General features: G+C 44.0%; 1 long non-coding RNA gene across 3 annotated transcripts in view; it reads left to right on the top strand.

Moving 5' to 3' along the window:
• The window catches only part of LOC135229843 (uncharacterized), a 207,446-nt gene that overhangs the window by 69,029 nt on the left and 116,091 nt on the right, over positions 1-22,326 (top strand). The window contains exons 2-3 of one of the 3 annotated variants that reach the window (XR_010320509.1): positions 1,440-2,838; positions 9,860-11,425. This is a non-coding gene — a long non-coding RNA (uncharacterized LOC135229843). Of the gene's footprint in view, positions 1-1,439; positions 11,426-22,326 lie in introns of those variants that run through there. The other 2 variants (XR_010320510.1, XR_010320508.1) reach the window with 2 other exon arrangements.

Consider the following 22,326-nt stretch of genomic DNA (forward strand, 5'->3'; position numbering starts at 1 on the left):
AAGGAACTCCTTTTCTGGTCCATGATTGCTCAGCATCCTTATCTCTCAGTGTGATTGGATTTTATCCACTGCTTTGTCCCCATCTCTTGAGATGAGCATGTCTTTTCTTCTTCCATCTATGCATGTGATGAATTAAATTATTAAATCTTTAATGTTCACTCAAGCTTGCATGCTGACGATAAACCCCCTTGATGATGGCGTGTTACATGGTTTATACTTTGCTGGATTTCCTTTGCCAGTATTTTATGTAGGTTTTTGCATCCCAGTTACTTGGTGTGCTTGCCTTGTAACTCTTCTTCTGTCATCCTTGTCTAATTTGGTGTCAATATTAAAGTAGCCTTAGGGATGAAGTAGAGGAGCATCTCATCTTTTTCTCTTCTTTTCTGACTTTGCACAAGATTAAAATGCTCTTTTTCTTGCCTGTTTGCTGCAACCTGAATGAGAGTGGTCTCGGCCTCCTGTTTTCTTAGGGAGATCTTGAACTACTGACCCATTTTGTGTAGTGATTAAAGGTCTTTTCTGGTGCTACTTAGAAAAATTTCCACTGCATGTTCTAGGCTGCTAGGATTTCCTCTTTAAATGTTATGTTGTTATCACTATTTTCAGTCTCATCCACATCAATTAATCAATCCCAGATTTTCCCTCATTTTTCCAAAGTCAGACTCTACATCTATTCCTGGCACCAATTCCCTTATCTAAGACTTGTTGGCAAACAAAAATACAACCCAGCATCTTTGAGTCCATGATGTGAGAATACAGTCCCATATAACTTTTTTTGTAACTGTTGTTAAGTGTTTCTCCTCTTTTTTTTTTGTTCATTTCCCACGTATCTAGCAGTTTCAAAGTTGTGCACTTCAGGTTGAGGTCATTAGCTTGATTGACTCTGTGCAGGGCCATGGGGTGCCAGTTGCAAATGCGCATCAAAAGAGCACTCCTCTAGAACTAGGAGGCAGGAGGAGGTGGTTGGGCGGTTGCGGGGGTGGGGGAGGGAACTGGGCAGGGCTGTGTGGAGAGGGGCGCCCAGGGGAGGTGCCAGGTCGGAGGCTGCCCCACCACAATCTCACGTGCATCAGGAAGGAGCTGGCTGCAGGAGCCTTTCGCGAGAGTCCCAGCCCACCCAGCCTTGCCCTGAACTCAGACCCTCTAGGCTCACAGGTCCCACCAGAACTAGGGGAAGCCTGAGGCTACCGATGTCAAGTCCCAGGGTACACCCTTGAGCCCAGTCACAGTGCTTATGCTGGAATAGGAGGGCAGAGGAGGCGTATGGGGACTTGGGTCCAGAGGGTGACCCAGAAAGGGTGGGAGAGTTGTGGTCACCCTAGGACTCTGGCTCCGCACGTGAAGGGCCACAGGTTGCACTTCCAGGAGGAGAAGGCGAAGCCACAGAGGCCACACTGCTCACACAAACAATCCCCCACCCCCCTCTGCTCTTTCTCCAGGCGAGACGCCCCTCCTGTGCTGTCCTCAGAAGGGCTCTTCAGAGACCGCACCCCTAGTTTGCGGAGCAGCAGAGCCTGCCCCAGTCTGGACTAGGGACTTTATTTCTTCCACTCTCACCACTGGCTGAAGGCAGACTCCTGTCTCCACAGACTAAAGAGGAATTATCAAAATGAGCTCGAAACTCTAGATTTGAGTTAAGTATCATAAATTAACACAGAGAAATACAACTTTAACACAAAGACCTGTTTGGAGCCCCAGGTGGAATTAAAAAAAAAAAAAACTTGAACAGAGGGAGTGATAAAGTTTTCCTTCTTTTGCCACCCTCTCTCGGTGGTCCCAAGCTTTCTCATCTCCCACCTCACAAGACTGTATCAACTGCTTTGAGACTTTTAGAATAAAGATCCCCAGGCATATCACTGCTGTTACCCTGTGAGGATTTCCCCAGTGCTGGGTTAGACTAAGACAGAATCCTTCCAAGGCTTCCAGGGCCAGTGTACTGGACGGTCAGCACAGGGAGCCTCAGAGCCCACTTCATTTTTCCTGCAGTTGGGCACGACCCCAGGGACATGACCCTTGAGAGTGCTGACACTTCCTGAAGCCAGTGACCCTCCCCCTGGGCTTCTCTCTGCCTGGGTCTCAGAGTCTCTGAGGCCAACTTGTACCCTCGGAAGTGTTTCTGCTGAAGGACACGTAAACAGCACTGTGGATTTGTGTCCTGCAGTCTGCAAAACTGCCTCCCCTGAGTGGGGTGAGGAGCTACTGAAATACTGAAATCACTGAAACTAGCAGAAGCCACAGTTCATGGTCCTGGGAGAAAACTGGGAAGGACGGAGAGGTGAAGAGGCTATAAAGGCCCAGTCGTGAAGGCGACCATGGGCCAGGATGTCCGGAAGTCGCAAAGCTGACCAATGCTGAGTGCCCTAAAACCTGCCACTCCTGTGCCCATCTTTTCTTTCAATGGACAAAGTCTTCCCCTGCTCTTATGTGCCTGGGCTGGAAGGGCCTTTGACTTAGAACATGAAGCAGCCTCCAGAGCCTCTTGGGGCAAGTGATGGTCAAGGAGGCTCTGCCTAACCCCACCCTGCCCTTCCCAGTTGTCAGAGGACCAGGAATTTCAGTCTTCCAGCTCCTGGGCTGATCTAGTGACTTGTAACAGGATTTCGCTGGAACTGGAAGGTGTTGAAGACAGGAAGTACTCCTGGGTTTCTTCACCCAGCTGAATGCCTAGTTCCTGGTCTTATTACACGGCCTACATTCAGGATAAGAAGAGGCGTTTGGAGCTTTACGCAGGACCTCTTAGCAGAGGTTTCTGTTCAGGAGCGAAGAGGTAAAAAGAAAGCAGTGTCTACTAAGTCCTTTTCCAAGAGTCTCAGGAAATTCTCACGAAGACCCTCTCAGGTAAGGACTGACGGGAAATGCCTTGGTTTAATATTAAACTTTGCCCTTGACACATTTTGTTTATGGAGGGCATATACATATTGTCCGCTCAAGGAAGCACTGTAGTTCTTATCTAGACTTTATGTAGAATGAGTATATATAAAACCTAAACTTGGTCCTTAAGCAAGGGGTTACCTCTCAGAGAAGGCCTATGGGAAGGTTTCTACCAAATTCTGTGGTGCTGCCATTGCTCCAAGGATCCCAGGTGGTGCCAAGTTTGAGCACTCGGCTGTTAACCGAAGGTTAGTTTTTTGAACCCACCAAAAGGCTCTAAGGAGTAAAGACCTGGCGAACTGCTTCCGTTAAGATTACAAACCAGGAAACCCTATCGGGGCAGTTCTCCTTTTACACTGGGCCACAATGACTCAGAAACCCACTCGATGGCACCTAGCAATAACAACAGGAAGCCATTGCCCCCAATGTGCTTGAGATGCCTTTCTGGGGAAGGTTGGCCTTCAGAGCCAGCTCATGGCCACACGGGAACTGAGGCTCATGTTTTGTTACCACACCTTAGTTTCAGTCAGTAAATTTATTTTCCAGTTTATTCATAAGACTTGACTGCAGACATCTCTCAGGTATTGTCAAAATTAATTCCATTCTCTAATAATGATTTGCCAGGACGTATTTCCAAGCGTTTCCAAGAGACTGGAAAAACTTTCCAAAGAGGCTTGTCCAGCGCCATGTTGTGCAGTAACTACAGTGTTTTTTTTTTTTTTTTGACGTAGTATATTAACCACATAGTTTCCACGTTTTCTGCTTTCCTTAAATAACAACTGAAATTCCAAGTCTACCACCTGAAGTACTTCCTTTAGTGTTTCACTTAGAAGTCTGGTGGTGATGAATTCTCTCAGTTTTCCTTCCCCTAAGAATGGCATTATTTGAGCTTTACTCCTGAAGGTAATGATACATAGATACATGATACATAGAATTCTGGGTTAGTATTTCCATCTTTCAGGGTTGAAAAAATGTTGTTTCACAATCTTTTTTTTTTTTGGCTTCCATGGCTTCTGATAGTGAATACAGAGTCATTCAAATTGTTTTTCTCAGGTGAAATGTGTTGTTTTCTCTCTACCTCCTTCCTGAGTATTTTCTTGACCTTTGTTATTCTGCAGTTGATTATGATGTATGGTATTTTTATGCAAGTAACCCATGTTCTATATATATATATGTGTGTCAACTGTTTTTCCCCTCCCGGGTATGTCTGTAAGTACAGTACACTGTTTTTTTCTTTTTACACGCTGCTGTTAAAAAAAAAAAAAAAATTAGAGTAATGTACTTACAAATATACTTGGGATGTGGGGTAAGGCCCACTGGGTTGGCAAAAAACCCATAACCCGCAGAATATTTTTGTGCAAATACGGTATTGGGGCATAGAATTCTTTAACTTGCTGTGGTTTGCTGAACTTCTTGAATCTGTAAGTTTATGTCTTTCACCACATTTGGAAAGTGTTCAGCCAGTATTTTTTCAAATACTATTTTCTTCACCACACATTTTGTCCACTTCTTCTGGAGTTCCAATAAATAAGCTTTTTGTCTAGTTATTGAGGCACTGTCCATTTTTTTCCATATTTTCCTCTCTGTTTGCAGAATGGATATTTTCTACTGATCTATTTCAAGTATTTAGTTTTTTCTCTGTCATCGCCATTCTGCTATTGTGAAAATATCAACTGAATTTTTTATTTCTACCATTGTACTTTTAACATGTAAAATTTTCATTTGCAAATAGCACCTATTATCTTTCCATTTATTTAAAAAGTGTCTGTGTTATTTCTTGGAGAATGATTAGAACAGCATTTTAAAATCTGTGTCTTATGATTTTGAGACTACAAGTCCTTCAAAAATTTTATGCAGAATTTTTTTTTTTTAGCAGTCAATTGACCCAGTTATGCTCAGGCTCCAAGTTCTGTCCCATCTTCTGTATTCTGTGGTTCAAATGTTAGTTCAATTTTTGAAGGCTTTGCAGCTGTATTCAGATCTAATCTATGTGAGCGCCACTCAGTATGGAACCTTGATGGCATTCTAACCCATAGTGCGGCTCTTAAAGGATTTTATAATGCTTCTTAGGGTCAGGGCAATGCATATGCATCTCGGGGGTGAACCAGGAGTTCATAGCAAGTCTGCAGAATCTCTTTCTTGCACAGCCTCCTCTCTGTCTTTCTCTTCTCCTCTCTGAGTTCTGAAGGAGTGCGTTCTAACCCATAGTACGGCTCTTAAAGGATTTGATAATGCGTCTTAGGGTCAGGGCAATGCATATGCATCTGGGGGGTGAATCAGGAGTTCATAGCAAGTCTGCAGAATCTCTTTCTTGCACAGCCTCCTCTCTCTCTTTCTCTTCTGCTCTCTGAGTTCTGAAGGAGTGCTTTCCTGGCCCACTGGTGGAAATGCTGGGGCTTTAATCTCCTCATTCTGTTGTGCACATAAGTGACTGGTTCTACCTATGGGGCCAAAGCACTGGACAACCAGCCAAAAGGCTGGCAGTTTGAACCTGTCAAGAAGCGCCTCAGAAGACAAGCCCGGTGATCTGCTTTTGAAAAGTCTCACCCTTTGAGGCAGAATTGACTAGGTGCCAGTTAACAGCAGAGAGAGAGAAAATGTAATGGAGCTTTCTCTACAATATTTGGTTCTTCCATACTCTGGTCAGAGAAAAGGATTCTCCTCTGCCAGAGTTTCAGGCGTGTGCCCACCTGCCCAGCTGCTTGTCTCTCTCCTTTACGGACCTTCTATCCCATTTATATGAGAGAGGGCTTCTCTTGGAGCTATTTCTGTCCACAACGGGTGTGCAGCTCTGAGATTTGGGCTCATTTAATTTCAGCCTCTGGAATGTTCATACTCTATGTTCTGGTTCCGCCCCTTCCCCATCCACCTTCAACACTTTCCTTTGCAGAGTCCTGAGATAGTGTCCCATGCATTTGTCCAGATACTTAGTTGTCAGATACCAGCATAGCCATCGGGGGCAGTGCTGTTGTGGTTGCGGGGGAGGGAGTGTACACTGAAGGAGCTGCAAGACCTGGCTGCCTTGTGTGAGCAGGACGGGGGTGTGCTGAGGAGTGGGTGCTGAAGGTGCTGAGTCAAGGGGAGTTTAATATAAAGTTGGGTCAAAGAGAGTTTGTTGACAAGGATTTATTGCCGTAGCAAGGGTTCTGGAAATGGGTTTAATATGCTGTGGGATTGCTTTTGGAATCTTAGAAAAGGCAATGGCCCATATTCTCTGAAATCGAAATGCCAGACCTGCTGTGTCAGATGTTGGAAGAGGGATTAAAAGCCTCCAATATGTGGGCATGTCTGAGTTAGTCTTCTATAAGACCATTTCTTGGAGGTCCTGAAGGATACCCATTTCATCAAAAGAATAAGGAATGCGGAGATGAGGGGAGCACCAGCAAGATAGAGCTTACCAATATGTATACTTTGTAGGGAGTCCCTGGACGCCACAAACAGTTAAGTGCTTGACTGTTATCCGAAAGTTTGGCAGTTTGAACGTACTCAGAGGGTCCTTGGAAGACAGTCCTGGCCATCTGCTACTAAAGGATGAAAGCCTTAAAAACACTCTTGAACAGTTAGTTCTACTATGCCCACATGGGGTGGTCATGAGTCAGAAATGACTTGATGACAACTAACAGCAACAATCGTCTATAGGCTCAGGTTGTTAGTGGGAGCTGGGCTGCCTAGTAGCAATGCAAATCATGGGATCCCAGCTCAACAGAGGCCAGGTGGAAGTACTTAACTGTCAGAAACAAGTTGTGTGTGATTCCAATAATGGTCAGCAGGTCAGAGTAGTAGTTATCTATTGGGGCATAATAGATTCTCCCCAAACTTAGCAGGTGTGAGATAAATGGAAAATTAATATTCAACTCATTCTGATAAATTTGGAACTAGACAAAAATTTTGGTATCACTCAACACAGTTTTAAGGTGAAGGAATAAACTAGAAAATTTAAATAACTAGTATAAGTATAATAAGAGATTTTTCAAAGAATGATGATATAATTGCATACCTGAATAAAAGACAAATACATCACAATCAATGATTTCTCTCCAGTATAGACATGAGGGTCTCAAATTGGCAAGGGTGAGAAGGGCAGACCGTTCTCTTTCCCCTACTACTTGACTGGATCAAACTGTGTTCAAAACTGTAAAATATTTAGGAAAACATTGTTTTGACCAGAGCAGCAAAGGACTTCTATGATGAAAACTAATGTACTAAAATACATAAAATGAAACCTGAATATATGCAAAAAATATGCCATATTTTCAAATGAGAAGTCTTGTCAATCAAATGGAGGTCCCTAAAACTAATATATAAGTGGAATGTATTTCCAGTTGGAATATTAAGATAGTTGTTTTTGAATTGTATACAGTAATCATATGCTACAAATAGTACAGTAGATAGCAGAGGATGTTGCTGGTGTTAGGAGACTTGGAGTCCATTTCTGACTCATAGTGATCCCATTTCACTGCCCCATAGGGTTTTCTAGGCTGTGATCATTATGGGAGCAGAACAACAGGTCTTTCCCCTCAGTGCCCCCTGGTGGGTTCGACCTGCCAAACCTTCTTTGGATTAGCAGATGAGCACTTAATCACTACAACACTACGGCTGCTTTAAAAGGTATAGAGAAGAAAAACATGAAAAAGCAGGATACTGACAGGTGTCTACCTCTTCAGGTAACAGAACAAATTGATATTACATAGCACAGAAACTGACAAGTCGACCAATGAAACAAAATCTGCTAAGAAGTCACAATAACCATTGATACAAAGGTGGTATTTTGAGAAAATTATATTTATTTAATAAACAGTGCTGACTCAAGTGATCGTTCTGGGGGACAAAGCTTGCAAAAATGTGATACACAAATGATAGATTTGGAAAATCATGTGAAATGGAGATGACAAGACTTAATAACAATTTCCATTTTACACAGAAGGATAAAAGTTAAGCACTTGAAAAATGAGCAGTGAATTCAAACAGATCGTTCACAGCAAATCCACATGCCCAATAAACATAGTCCAAGTTGCTCAAAAACACTGGTAGTTAAGAAAATATCAAAGTCCCAGTGAAACTGGCACAATTTAAAAATCAACACCATCTATGGCTGGCTGGGCTGTGGGGAGAAGGATACCCTGAGACATGGCTGGAAAGGTGCTTTAGGACAGCCTCTAGGGGAAAGACATGGCCATGGCTCTGTACTTTAAAAACATACTTTGAGCTGGAAATCTCACTCTATGGAGTCTATTCCACAGAAACAGATCCTGTAGTATACAACTGATAGTTATTATTAGTGTTGACCAAACATTGACTGTACATTGATAGTTGAATGATAGATAACTTATGGTAAAGCTACATCATCAATAAATGAGTTGTAGTAGTTGAGTGGGAAAAATCTCTGTGAAGTATTATTGAAGTATTACTGAAAAAATCAAGGTGCATGCAGAGAAGTGTATATAAAATGATCACATCTGGGTTAAACAATATCAATTGTTTGAATATGCTTGAATACCTGTTTATGTTTATGAGTGTGTATAAGTCCGTGTGCTTGTTTAAGCAAGGATAAGAGAGAGTACTTACCACATTGTTAACCTGAATTATCTTGGATTCACTTGCAGGAAAGAACAGAGGGAGGAGAGGTAGAACACGCAGGAAGAGTGGACTTAAAAAGCATGGATGATAATGTTTCCATCTTAGTAGTGTTATGTATGGATGAACAAATCTGTCTTAAAGGGAGAAAGCCAGAATGTTCCTTAGAAGCAAGGATGGCTTTGGCCATGTTATCAAGAGGGAGGGACCAGTCCCTGGAAAAGGACATCATGCTTGGTAAAGCAGAGGTCCAGTGAAAAAGAGGAAGACCCTCAATGAGATTGATACAGTGGCTGCAACAGTGTGCTCAAATAGAGCAAAGATTATTAGGATTGCACATGACCGGGTGGTGTTTTGTTCTGTGGTGCAAAGGGCCACTGTGAGTCAGAACTGACTTGATAGCTTCTGACAACAACATGTAGAAGTCCAGATAAAGTGTACTGAATTGATATCATCTATTTAAATTATTCATGTAAGTTAAAAGATCAAAAAATATAGTGTTAGTGCCATATCTAATGACTTAAAGAGAATCAAGGTAGAATATTAAGTGAAATAAGGGGCGAGAGCATTGTGGGTGGAGTGTGACCAGGCTTTCATAAAAGTAAACACCCCAGCAGATGTACTTGTGTACCTGTGACTGTGTGTATGCGTCCCTGCAGAGAGGTGTAGGGAAGGATACACGTGTGTCTATTACCATCGGATACCTTGTGGGAGCGGGACCAAATTACATATGAGGGTGGGACCCTGACATAAATTTTTTTGTCATACAAATCTGTGATCTTGCAAATGTGATAAAAAGCAATTTCAGAGCTTTGGAAATTCATAAACATCATAGATATATGTATATTTTAACGTGTTTTGTTAGATATTTAAAATAGGTGAAAATTCTCCAGAATGACAGACAAAAGATTTGAATCACTGGAAGGACAGCACACCACAGAGAGTAATAATCAGATCCAGTGGATTTCTTGTTGTTCTTGGAGGCAGTGAGTTCTTCTGGTCTCTATAACTGGAAATGACCAAAAATAATTTTGGGAAGTCAGTAGAGTTACCCCTCAAACACGTCTTGCAAGCACACGTCTACAGCTAAATTCAGAAGGCTGGATGCCATGTGCAATTCACTAGGTAACTCATGCGCCTCTAGAAGATTCTCTTTCCCGGATATGCTGCTTCCACCTCCTCCCTGCCTAGCCCCACTGGATAACCCGCCTTTGTGCATTCTAGGCCCCATTCAGGTCTGAGCCTAGATCATAGAGGACATCAACTGGGAAGGTAGCTTTTAAGAAGAAAGATGTTGATGAAAAGATTTCAGAAAGCAGCACCTCCCCAGCCATCCTCTCCCCAGCCTGGGAATACCAACCCCTCCCACCCTGATACCTCTGAGAATCTCTGATTTTTCGTTTTGGATCCTTAGGAGACTGCAGAATTTACCTGGTCTGAACACCTTGGTTCTTCTCTGCCTCTGACCCTCTGCCTCGCAGGAGCCGTCTCTGTCACTCTGAGGAATACACACAGGACAGACTGTGGATGGAGGTGCCCATCCTAGAGGCCCTGCCCTCCATTCCTCTGCCCCTGGGGGGTTCCCTGTGATACTTGTGGTCTCATTTCCCAGAGAGATGGATACACCCCTGTCATGTCCAGGGCTTCCCCAGACTTGGGATTTGATGTCGCGACTGAGACTGGGGCTTTGTTGTCCACTGTTGAGTCTGGCCCTGAATCTGCCCCTTCCCACCATTACCTCTGATCACCTGTGTTCTCGCTGTTCTCCCTGGGTTTGAAGCCTGTCCTCTCTTTTGGTTCTTTCACCTCAGAGGGCCTTTTTCTTCCAGTTCTTTGACCTCGCGACAGGTCAGATTTGACCACAGGAAAACAAAAAGAAAATTAGCAAGTTTGTTTGACATGTCAAGAACCGGAATGTACAGCTTGATTTAGGCGAAGAAAAAGTTCCAAAGCTCTACCCCTTCCCCTAGGACATGCTCTACAGGAAATATCCTGCAAGCCCTGGATCAACTCTTATCCAGAAACGGTTAACACCCAGGGGGATTTTTCTACACCACCTCCCACTTACATTCCCCTAATGTGGCAAAAAGGATGCATCCCAATCATAAACCCAAATTCACCGTAGGAGACCAGAAGACATGGCTGGGGTGAGTTCATTTTCCTTCAACCTGCCCTCCTCTCCTCCTACCAAGCCCTGCCTCTTTCTCTGCCTCTATACTGCTGGGAAGGGACCCAGAGTTGTTTGTTTAGGGCTTTATGTCCACTGCTCACCTGCAGACATGTTTCCCACCAGCCTGACATCTCTCTGATTCCTTCTCCTCCAAAGAACTCAGTGACACCCCCTTCACCATCACACCTCAGCAGGGCCCCCCCCAATCCTCCCAAGTCCCACTGAAATCCCATTTCCCTTTCCCTATTTATGCTGCGCTCATCCTTAGGGTCCCAAGATCTCACCATCCAGATGAGGCCTGTCCTGTCCTCTCCTGGGTCAGGGGAGCCTCTGAGGGGACCTGGTGTCTGTGGTCAGCTATCTGGGGCTTCTTCCATCCAGATCCCCCTTAGGGCTGGAGTTCTCTGTGCACTTAGGTTGGGAGGGTTGGGGTCACAGTGGAAGGAGGGTATGATCTTCCAGGGGGGCTGGGTTAAACGAACCTGAATGGAGGTCTCTCCTGAAGGGCCCACGTTTCCAGCCCAAAGGCCCTGCTCCTCCTATTCCTGGGGTTCTAGAACGTCTTCAGGCGCTTCCCCCTCTGGCCTCGGTGGTGTGCCTGCTCCTTCTGCAGCCTGGTCTCCTGCCTCTTCAGCCTGTCCAGCTGGTGCCTCAGCCTCTTCAGTTCTTCTCTCTGCTTCTCCAGCTGCTCCTCCAGGCGTCTGCAGACCGCTCTCTTCTCCCTCACCTCCCTCTTCTTGGCCGCCATCAGGCAACGCCTGGCCAGCTGGTGGCAGCGTCTGGGCCTTCGCTGGACTGAGCGTGGCAGCCGCCTCTCCAGCAGCTCTTCAAAGAAGACCCGGCAGCTGCAGCCCTGAGTCACACCATGCTCCGCATGGGCCACGAGGGCTTCCCCGGACTCGAACACGCGGCAGCAGGCCATGCAGCGGAAGCCGCGCTCACGGGTCACCAGCCACTCCGGGGTGGTTGCGCGGGGGCTCTCCCCATGCTCCTCCCCTTGGTCGGTGGGCTCCTGGGTACAGGTCTGGGGCCCCTCCTGCCAGGGCTCCAGGGTGCTGACCAGGGACTCAGTGTTGGCCAGACTGGGGGCAGAGCCGATGGTGCTCTCCTCAGAGAGCTCGGCTTCAAAGACCTGGGGCATCTTGCCCACGGGGGCAAAGGAGGTTTTGGTCTGCCAGGAGACCGCCACCCCCTTGACCGTGCGCACCTTGGTGAAATATGCACACCTGACCCATCGCTTTCCTGGGGCAGCCCCGTAGCTGGAGGAGTGAGAGGTCTGCTCGGTGAAAGATGACAGAAAAGAGTTCTCAGATTGTTTTGGAATCTTCCTGGGCCTGGAGCTTCGACTTTTTTCATGGCATGTTGTTGACTGTTGCACATTTTCCTCTTGGATAGAGACCTCTGAGAATAGAGAGTTAATTTACTTGAGCTTTCAGGGTCCTTATTCTCACCTGTGACCCCAAATCTTTGGTCATAGGGACCCCTGGAGGCCTTTCCATTACCACCTCCTCCACCTCTACAGACCCCATGGTTTCTTTCTTCTTCCCCAGAGACCCACCACCCTTGGGGGCACTGCTGTGGAAGACAAAGTCTGCATTGTAAAGTGGCACTGTTTATGGTAGTTCATTTTTTAAGAAGTTATTTTTCTTTAATTCCACATTTATTGAATTCCAATGAATTTGTTCCTTTGGAACTTAGAAATGACCTCATTCCCATGAAGCTTCAAAATAAATGTGTGACTTGATGTTTTGTATGCGGGTGATATTCTTAGTAAATTTGGAGGGTAAACACTCCAGAGCAATGGTCACCTCTTTTCATCCTCTTTTTACTGAAAGGCTTTTTATAGAGGAGTTATACGTAAAGAGAAGAATGTGTATATTTAGTTATGATTCTTACATGTATACCTCTTCCTTGCACCCTTCTTAACCAGCCACAGTAGAAGATGAAAATTGTTTTTCTCAGAATAGAAGCCCAGTCCTTAGTAGATGAAGTGAGGCAGAAAGAGATGGCCATATCTGAGAACCTTGATGCGAGAACTTCAGATGGAGAACACACAGCCTCCTCCGCTGTGTATGTCTCAGTGGGTTGTCTGTGTCAACCTAAAGGTCTGTGTATGTTTCTGAATCTGTGGGAAGGACTGCAGAGTTCAGGATGCAGAAAGAGATGGAGCTAGGTCGGGTGCATTGGATGGAGGGAAAGCCTGAGAGAGAGACAAGATTCAGAGATGGAACATGCCAGCAGTGTGTTAGAAGGATACAGAGATCAAGGAGGGAGCAGAAAGCAGGGCTCAGCCACTGAAGGGCAGAATGGGGCAGCAACCAAGAAGACAAAGGGGGGGCAGACTAGTCGGAGAAAGAATGGATAACTAAGAATGATAGCAGAAACTGAGGTTAGCTATAGTTGGAATTTTAAAATTCTTTCCTGCTAGACTTTGAAAATATAATGCTAAATGGAATAAGTTAGTATTTGCCCTAAGTATAGGGCAAATACTGTACGATCTGACTTACATGAAATAAGCAAATATATAGAAAGCAAGGATTATTGGTCGTTGCCAGGTGTGGGCAGGGGGAAGGGGAAGTTTTTCCACTGGGGCATTGAGGTTATGTTAATGGTTGTAGAAAAGTTTGGAGAAGGATATTGAGAATGGTTATATGACTTGAAGAATGTAATAAGTATCACTGACTCATACATTAGAAATTATTCAGTTATGTTTTATGTATATTTTCAAGACAATTTAAAAAAATAAAACTTTTCAATTACAAGAGAAAAAAAAACGATCTATACTATAGCTGTCTTTACCTAGAAGAAATGTTAAACCCTTAGGTAAAGATGGTCAGGAGACCTTGGAGAAGGGAAATCCCTAGAGCTAGAGGGGCAGGGCCTTCCTGGACCTTCTTCTGCCTGAGTCCAGGCTGAGGACTGTGGCAGCTTACATTGACTGGGAACCTTGAATGAATGTGTCGTACTGTGCTCCATCACACCACCCACTCCCAAAACCTCCTGATAAATTTGATATATTTTTTTAATTCGCATGATATATTAATTCATTCTCATGAAAAAATTAAGTACAAGACTCTGTAACCACCCTTCTCCCTGGTTCTATACCCACTGCCCCAGTTGCCCACCTGCGTTCTTTCCACTAACAAAGCAGGAGAGTTCACAAATCTGACTTGTCTGCTACTGTTACGGAAAGCCCCTCAGATGACAGTAGAATTCTATACTTCACTCACATATTTATTCCTTCATTTATTTATTCACAGTATAATTTCTTACTGTTTACTAATGGACAGGAAGTTTTTTCAGGTGAAAGCCTCGGTGATACCTTGTGGTCCTTGTTTCCGGGGTGAATCAAACCCCTTGCTGCCCAGCACCCATCGCACAGACTGAATTTTCCTCCCACCCTTACCTCGGGCCTTAGAGAAAGGCCTCTTCCTCACGTATTGCCGCTCCATTCTGGCTGGGTGAAGATGAACCACGAAGGATGGTCACCGGCAAGATGTTTCTCCTCCTCCCACGTAGAGATGATGTCCCAAACTCTCACAAGTTGGGGACCTTGATGTAGGCAGAACCGTTTGTAATTTGGTATCCAAAGTCGCTCTCCCACAGGAGACCTCGGACCCACAACCTCTCCAAAGAGCAGTTGGGATCTGAGTGAGCACCAAGGTTTCCAGTAACTCTTGTGTGACATCATCGCTGACATCGCTCAGTTCCAAGGGCCCAGTTTGAATCTAAACAGCGCACTAGGAAAAAATATGGCAACTGTTGTGGGAGAGGCTAGGAGGCTGGGAGGAGGGAAATTATATCTTAAAAATGAATTGAAATGTTCACTTAAAGAAGTCAACATCTAAGAGGAAGGAAACTGTGAGTTGAGGAAATAGAAGAGTATAATGAGTCGCTGTTTCTCCCAAACCTCTTCTCTGGCCCTGAATCAAATCTCTCCAGCCCTAGAAACACAATGTCCACTCTGAACACCTCTCAGGCCCCCTTTGCCACTTAGGCTTCACACAGGCTGTTCCCTCTGACTAGTAGACGTTCTCTCCCTTCCTGTTGACTGGTTCCTCCTCCAAGGTACCCAGTCTGTGCTTCTGGTTTATGTATTCAGAGGACCTAGTAATCTTTTAGTAATCCTCCATCATAGCACTGAGTGATAGGAGATGCTCAATTTCCAATTTGTGTCTTCCAAATGTGTTGTAAATAACTTGGGGACAAAGATGAGGTCTGCCTCATATTTGGCAGTCCCAGAAAGTGAGACAGAACCCCACCCATAGGAGATACCCAATATATATCTATTGATTAAATAAAAGAAAACTCTTCCAAAAGACTCACCCTTCGTAGCCATCCATGTACAATGGAGTTTTTGGTCTGTTGCCTGGAGGTACCATCACTCAGTGGTGGTGTCTAGGCCACTCTCTCTTGACCTCCTGACTCTAAACCCTGTGAAGCCTCTTGGCCTGTCCACACGCTTCTCCCTTGGAGCCACTAAAAAGGGTAGGATTACATCATCACAGAAAAGCACTGAGACTCCAGACGTCTATGGTCAACCTGCCTGGGAGGCTTAGGAGAGCCCTCGGGGAAAGGTCCACTGTCCTCTGCTTGATCTCCTTTTTTGTCCAGGGGGCAATTAGAAAAGGAACAAGCAAATTGTTGAAACATTTTAAGGCAGGGTTTGGGAAGTTGTGCTTGGTAGGTAGAGGAGAGCCTGAGGATTTGAAGGAAAATGAAAGATGTCAACATGGGAGCAGAGGGCTCGCTTTGTGTGACGACAGATGGTAGAATGTGGGCAAGTGGTTGGAAATATATAAAAAAAGAAAATCTCCTAACCATCCACTCGTATTTCAAAATTTAGGTCAAGCATCACTTCCTGGTGGAGCCTTTCCGACCCTACACCTGGTAGAATTTCCCAACCGTGCTCCACACTCTATTGTATTTAAGAAACGCTTGTGCCACAACTAGGGACAAACTTGATTGCATTTACATGTTGTGATGGATAGCAAAAATGGCCACATGTTCTAATATGTATGTATCCATACATATTATATGACCTACAGCTCCCTTTCTGAAGAGCAAGATTCCTCCTCCAGTCCTTGAATTTGGACTGATCTATGATTCCTTTGGCCTTTGGGACAGTGTAAAGACCAATAGAAGCAGAGACCGAATATAATTAGACACATCGTGACTTGCTCTCTTACCAAAAATGAAACCCATCACTCTCAAGTATATTCTAACTCATAGTGACCCTGAAGGACAGAGTAGAACTGCCCCATAGGGTTTCCAAGGCTGTAATCTTTACAGAAGGAGAGTGCCATGTCTTTCTTCTGCAGAGCAGCTGGTGGGTACAAACTGATTACCTTTCCTTTAGCAACTGAGCCCTTAACCACTGCACCACCAGGGCTCCTCCTTGCCCTCTTGCTGCTCTTCAAACACTGAGAACCCATGGGAACAGCCCAGGCCACCCTAATAAATGACAAGAGACCATTAGAGAGAGAATCCAGCTGAGAAGATTTCAGGCCCTCTGCCCGCCAGCTCACATGGTGGCTGATTCCAGATACATGAGGGCGCCCAGCCGAGAGCGGCTGAGTCTGCCCCAGACCAGAAGAACCCCAAACTGCCAACCTGCAAAACTGTGAGTGAAGTAACTGCTTGTTCTTTTAAGGCACTTCATTTTTGGGTCATTTGTTATACAGCAATTGATAACTGATTTGTTAACTGGGCTGTTTCTCTCACCAGACTGCAAGGAATCTTTTCTTAATCATTTCTGTATCAACAGTATCTGGCAGAGGGTTGTTCATGTGGTCATTAGACAGTAGAAATTTCTTCATTTACATAATTTAAAAGTTTCTATCATTATGTTTTAACTTTTATAAATAAGATATGGCTGGATTTGCAAGTCTAAGCTGAGTGTACATGTTTTTTCCTTAGGTATTAATCCCTTTTTCTTGCTATTACTCATACATTTAGACATAATTCCAATATTATACTTCATATTCACTGTTCTTTTTTTTATTATTATTATTCTGCCTTTCCTGTTTTTTTTTTATTGGAATGGTGAAATTTCTCTTACTTTCTTTTTCCTTCTAGCGATTTGAAACTTGTATTTTCAATTCCTATTCTTTTATAGCAAACATGAGATCTTTGAACATTTTAATATTTGGTATATTGTATCAAGTTCATATCTCAGTTCTCCTCTCAAACAGTAATTTTTTGCTAGCTGCCATTGAGGTGACTCCGACTAATGGTGAACTTAGGTAACACAGAACTAAAGTTTGCCAGGTCCTGTGTCATCCTCACAAGTGCCAGCAATTTAGATTCCATCATTATGGCTAATGTGCCAGTCCATCTCACCAAGGGTCTCCTACGGCCTTGTTGGCCTTCTTCTTCACCAACCATGATATTCTCCTCTAGGACTGATTAATCTGTCCTGATGACATGTCCAAAGCAAGTGAATTGGACAGTATTCTCTTGTGATCTGTAAGGGTTTAATTGGCTAATTTTCAGAAGTAAATCTCCAGGTCTTTCTTCCTAGTGTGTCTTAGTCTTGAAGCTCCACTGAAACCTGTCCACCATGGATAACCCTGTTGGTGTTTAAAATACTGGTGGCCTAGCTTCCAGCATCATAGCAACATCCAAACCACCACAGTACAGCAAACTAAGAGACAGGCAGTAAGCCGAACAGGGTATTGTTGTTGTTAGGTGTCATCAGGTCAGTTCTAATTTATAGTGACCCTATATACAGCAGAACAAAACACTGGCCAGTCTTGTGCCATTCTCACACTTGTTATTATGCTAGAGCCCATTGTTGCAGCCACTGTGTCAATCCATCTCACTGAGGGTCTTCCTCTTTTTCACTGTCTACTTTATCAAGCATAATGTCCTTCTCCAGGGCCTGGTCACCGCTGATAACATGTCCAAAGCGTGTGAGACAAACACTCACCATCTGTGCTTGTAAGGAATATTCTGGCTGTACTTCCTCCAAGACAGATTTGTTTGTTCTTCTGGCAGTCTGTGGTATATTCAATATTGTTCACCAACACCATAATTCAAAGGCAGCATTTCTTCTTCGGTTTCCCTTATTCATTGTCCAGCTTTCACATGCGTATGAGGCGTTTGAAAATGTCATGGCTTGTGTCAGGCACACCTTAGCCTTCAGAGTGACATCTGTGCTTGTCACCAGCTTAAAGAGTTCTTTTGCAGCAGATTTGCAATACATCATTTGATTCCTTGATTGCTGCTTCCATGAGCGTGGACTGGGGAACCAAATAAAATGAGATCCTTGATAACTTCAATCTTTTCTCTGTTTATCATGATGTTGCTTATTGGTCCAGTTGTGAAGATTTTTGTTTTCTTTATGTTGAGGTGCAACCCATACTGAAGGTTGTAGTCTTTGATATTCACCACTAAGTGCTTCAGGTCCTCTTCACTTTCACCAAGTTTGTGTTATCTGCATATCGTAGGTTGTTAATGAATCTTCCTCTAAGCCTAATGCCACGTTCTTCTTCATATCGTGCAGCTTTTTGGATTATTTGCTCAGCATACAGATTGAATAAATGTAATGAAAGGATAGAACCCTGACACAAACTATTCCTGATCTTAAACCACATAGTGCCCCTTGTTCTCTCTGAAAAACTGCCTCGTGGTCTATGTACAGGTTTCAAATGAGCAAACTTAAGTGTTCTAGAATTTCCATTCTTTGAAGAGTTATCCATAATTTGTTATGATTCACACAGTATAATGCCATTTCATAGTCAATAAAACACATGGAAACATCTTTCTGGTATTCTGGTATTCTCTGCTTTGAGCCCAGATCCATCAGACATCAGCAATGATATTCCTCATTCCATACCCTCTTCTGAATCTGACTTGAATTTCTGTTGCAACTTCTTTTTTTTTTTTTAATAACTTTTATTAAGCTTCAAGTGAACGTTTACAAATCCAATCAGTCTGTCACATATAAGTTTACATACATCTCACTCCCTACTCCCACTTGCTCTCCCCCTCTTGAGTCAGCCCTTTCAGTCTCTCCTTTCTTGACAATTTTTGCCTGCTTCCCTCTCTCTCTATCCTCCCATCCCCCCTCCAGACAAGAGTTGCCAACACAATCTCAAGTGTCCACCTGATATAATTAGCTCACTCTTCATCAGCGTCTCTCTCCCACCCACTGACCAGTCCCTTTCATTTCTGATGAGTTGTCTTCAGGGATGGTTCCTGTCCTGTGTCAACAGAAGGTCTGGGGAGCATGGCCGCCGGGATTCCTCCAGTCTCAGTCAGACCATTAAGTTTGGTCTTTTTATGAGAATTTGGGGTCTGTATCCCACTGATCTCCTGCTCCCTCAGGGGTCCTCTGCTGTGCTCCCTGTCAGGGCAGTCATCGATTGTGGCCGGGCAGCAACTAGTTCTTCTGGTCTCAGGATGATGTAGGTCTCTGGTTCATGTGGCCCTTTCTGTCTCTTGGGCTCTTAGTTGTCGTGTGGCCTTGGTGTTCTTCATTTTCCTTTGCTCCAGATGGGTTGAGACCAATTGATGCATCTTAGATGGCCGCTTGTTAGCATTTAAGACCCCAGACGCCACATTTCAAAGTGGGATGCAGAATGATTTCATAATAGAATTATTTTGCCAATTGACTGCAACTTCTTTTTAATGATCTTCAGCAAAATATTACTGGGTTTTGATATTAATGATATTGTTTGATAGTTTCTGAATTTTGTTGAATCACTTTCTTTGGAATGTGCACAAACATGGATCTCGTCCAATCGGATGGCTAAATTATTCGGCATAGACGATTGAGCACCTCCAGTGCTGCATCTGTTTGTTGAAACATCTCAACTGGTACCTGTCAGTTCTTGGAGTCTTGTTTTTTGCCAATGCCTTCAGTGAAGCTTGGACTTCTTCCTTCAATACCATCAGTTCTTGATGACATGCTACCTCCTGAAATGGTTGAACATTGACCCATGCTTTTGTGTGTGTGTGTGTGTTTGTGTGTGTGTGTCTGTGCAGTGACCCTGTGTATTCTTTCCATCTTATTTTGATGCTTCCTGTGTTGTTCAATATTTTGCCCGTACAATCCTTCACTATTGCATCTCGAGGCTTGGATTTTTTCTTCAGTTCCTTTAGCTTGAGAGATGCCAAGCATGTTCTTCCCTTTTGTTTTTCTAACGCCAAGTCTTTGCGCATGTCATTATCATACTTTGTCTTCTCGAGCCGCCCTTTGTAAATCTTCTCTTCAGCTCTTCTACTTCATCATTTCTTTCATTTCCTTTAGCTACTTTACGTTCAAGAGCAAGTTTCAGAGTATCTCTGACATTCATATTGGTCTTTTCTTTCAGTATAAGGGCTGTATTTGAGGGTACCATCATTTTTATAACTTGCAAGTATCCTCTGTCAGGGCAGTTATTGACTGTAGCTGCGCACCACCTAGTTCTTCTGGTTTCAGGCTGATGGCGTCTCTGGTTTATGTGGCCATTAAGGGAAGACCTGTTATTCAAGGAATTATACTTAGAGCAAAATTTGTATATTTATGTATAATTTAAAGCTTCTCCTTTAAGATTGCCTTTCCCTGAACAGAAAGCTCTCACCATGTCATTATGAGAAATACTCTTTCAGTGTGAGGCAGAAAGAGATGTCCATATTTGAAAGTCCGATGGTACAAATCTCAGTAGCCAAGACACAATCACATCAACTGTGTGTGTGGGTGGGTTGTATATGTCAACATAAGGGTCTGTATTTTTCTGAGTATGAAGGTAGGATTGGCGAGTTAAGGAAGAAAGATATGAAAGCATCTTGGGAGTGGAGTGCAAGCTCCGTGACAGAAGCTGCAGCAGGGGATCTCTCAAGAGGGTTTTAGAGGCCAGTTAGAAACCTAGGAAGCAAAAGGAAATAGGGCCAGTGGAGGGCAGCGCTAGAGTAGTGGTGGGGGGTAGCAAAAATAATGGTAGTGAAGAGGGCAACAAAACTGCCCTGAAAGGAGTGGCAAATTAAAGATCCTAGACAAAATTCAGGTTAAGAAAAGTAGGAATGTAAAAAAATTCTATCCTTTAGCTCTCTTTGCTGTGAGGGTTTTTTAGGCCCTTCGGGAGATGTGGGGAGAAGACATAGGAGGAGAAGGGGAGTTCCTGAATCTAGGGGAGGAGTCTGCAAGCCACCTTCTGCCCTCAATGATGTGGGCTCTGGGCTCCTTCAACTTCTCACTCCCAGAACCTCCTGAAATATTTTCTTAATTCTTCACATAGTACATTAATATCATGTCATTAGAAAATATAATAAGTACGCTTCTCTCTAACCACCCTTTCCCCCATCGTATACTCTCTGCACTAGTTGTCCACTGGCTTCCTTCCTTTCCACCAGGTACAGAGCCTAAACAACAGAGTGCCTGGAAAGCTCTCGAACTCCCAGTGAATTCTGTAGCTTGATCCCTCACTTATTCCTACATTTCTTATTGATATAAGAATTTGGTTAATTGCCTACCAAATGACAGGAAATGCTTTCTCAGGGCGCTCCTCCTTATGACCTTATCCATTCCCAATTCCTTCATCTTGTCCTATCACGGCTCTCTTTTCTGGTGGAAACCAGACCCTTTGTTCCGTAACACACATCAATCTGGGACAATTTTTCCTCTCACCCTTATCTAGAGTCTTAGAGAAAGGCCTCTTCCTTGTGTATCACTGTTTCATCCTCTCTGGGTGAAGATGTCCAATCATAGTGATGTTCTGAAGGATCTTTATCCCTTTTCCCAGTTCTTCATGATGCATGACCGTTTGATGACTTGGGGACCCCGGTTTAGTCCAGAATTTCTGTGATAGAGTAGTTCCAGGTGCTCTCCCACAGGATCTCAGATCGACACCCTCTCCAAAAGAGTAGGTGAGATCAGCATGAACGGCATGGCTTCCATAACCCTGTGTGACATCATTCCTGACATTGCTCAGTTCCATGAGCCCACTTTAAATAGAAACACAGCAAAAACAAAAATATGAAACAGTTCAAGTAGGAGCTTGAATACTGCCAGTCCCAGACTGGGAAAAGGGGGCTTAGATATAAAAAAGGAATTGCAACTTTTCTCTGCACTCCATTCGTTACTATCCCTTGGTGGGGAGAGAGAGAGTACAGGGAATCGTTACAGTGTGACCAGGAGTTGATTTGTCCAAAACTTTTCATTTGACTCTCTTGGAATCATGTCTCTCCGGCCCTGGTCATACAATGTCCGCTCTGAACACCTCTCAGGTCTCCTTAGCCTCTGAGGCTTCACACAGGCTCTTCCCCGTGACTAGATTTTCTCTCCCATCCCATCTGATGGCCTACTCTCTGGTGAAGCATGGTGGTTAAGAGAACTGACCCCATTGGAACAGATTGGGCTTATGAGCTCACCATAAAATGCTAAGACTCAGGAATTTGTGGTCAGCCAGAATGGGAGGTTTAGGAGTTGACTTGGGGAAAGTCCATGACCTCTGCATCTTCCAGGCTCTGCTTTCACTCTGGAGCCCATTTAGAAAAGGAGCTGGTAAATGGAGACAGCATTTGAGGAAGCAATTAAGAACGTTGGGGTGCTGATGACTTCTCAGAGGAAAATAAAAGTTTCAACAGGGAAATGCTAAGGTCTACTCTTGTATGACTCCAAACTATAAATAGGGACGAGTGGTTGGAAAACAGTAGAACAAAAGATGATCTGCATCTGGTCACAAATGTTTCAGATGCCTCAGTGGCTTCAGCCTGTCTCCTCAGAC

This window comes from Loxodonta africana, unplaced genomic scaffold (genome assembly GCF_030014295.1).
Source record: "Loxodonta africana isolate mLoxAfr1 unplaced genomic scaffold, mLoxAfr1.hap2 scaffold_56, whole genome shotgun sequence".
Lineage (NCBI taxonomy): Eukaryota > Metazoa > Chordata > Mammalia > Proboscidea > Elephantidae > Loxodonta > Loxodonta africana.